Genomic DNA, 1,359 nt, shown 5'->3' with positions numbered 1-1,359 from the left:
CAAGGCTGCAGTGTTTGCAAGAGCAGACCCCTAGGTCAGCCTCCTGCAGGGGTGTGTTTGAACTGGCAGCTTTTTGCTTAGTAGCCAAGTGGTTAACCATTGCACCACCAGCCTCCTTAAAATCTCCCTGGAGTCATATATTTCCATGCTTAATCATAAGAAGTTGGAAAGAGGAAGGTAATCAGACCATGGCCGGAGCTGGCATGTACCACAGGCAGGTGGCCGAGATTGTGAAGTGTCTACAAAGTGTAACAACTTCTCATCTCCAACCGGCTGCCTTCAGGGACCCACATGGCAAAAGAGAAGCAGAGCTGCTGATGACCAAGTTCCGTGAAGATGAACTCAAGGGGCAGTGTCCATACAGAGGGAAAGCTGGACAGACAGGAATGCATAGATGAGAAGGACACAGGGAAGGGGTAGTCACAGGCAAGAGCGGGGAGAAGAGTTTCTTACGGTTGGGATTATAATCGGGGCCATGGAACCAAATGAGCTTGAGCTGTGGAGAGTACAATGAATCTGCTTTGTAAATTTACACCCAAATCTTCCCCTGCCCGTCAATGGTGACTAATAGGAGTAAGGGTCTAGGGCAAGGTTTCCCAACCTTGGTACTATTGATAAGAGGCTTGGATGATTCCTCAGCGTGAGGCTACTGTCTTGTGAGTCATACGATGCTTAGTGGCATCTCCAAGGAGCTCTGGAGGTGCAGTGCCTAAGGCATTTGACTGCCAACCAAAACGTTGGCGGTTGAAACCCACCAGAATCTCTGCAGATGGAAAGGTGGGGCAATCTACTTCCATAAAGATTTATCACCTTGGAAACCCAGTGAGGGTTGCTGTGAGTCAGAATCAACTCTGTGGCAGTGAGGTGGTTTTCTTGTTTTGTTTTGTTTTGTTTTAGTGGTATCTCTGGCTTCCACCCACTAAATGCCATTAACACACCTCTGGGGGAGGGGGGAATGAAGGAGTGTGTGTGACTGAGGCCACTGTGCTGGTCACCAAGCCTCCCATCCAGCAGATGGTGCACTTTCAGCATTTCCGTAGGAAATCCTGATTTCTCCCTTGAGTTTGTTTCCTAAAGTTCTCTTGTTCATTCCAAGAAGGAGGTATGCATGAAGAGGTTTAGAAAGGGCCAGAGATATCCAACAGCTGGTAGGAATCTGGAGTTGCTAATCTCAAAGAGTGTTATCTGTCTTAAACCTGCTCTTGCAGCAGCTGTAGGATTTCCATTTTAAATGGTGGTGGTGGGCCTGGCAGAAGACACTGGAGAAAGAAGACAGGGTGAAATACTGTAGTTCAGAGGCCACCCACAGGCAGCCTGCAAAGGAGCTCCTGCCTGAGGACTAGCTGGTTTTCACACTCA

Source organism: Orycteropus afer, unplaced genomic scaffold (assembly GCF_000298275.1).
Source record: "Orycteropus afer afer isolate SDZICR_OR568_19922 unplaced genomic scaffold, OryAfe1.0 scaffold00049, whole genome shotgun sequence".
Taxonomy (NCBI): Eukaryota; Metazoa; Chordata; class Mammalia; order Tubulidentata; family Orycteropodidae; genus Orycteropus; species Orycteropus afer.
The sequence above is the reverse complement of the archived record's forward strand: the minus strand, read 5'-3'. Positions refer to the sequence as shown.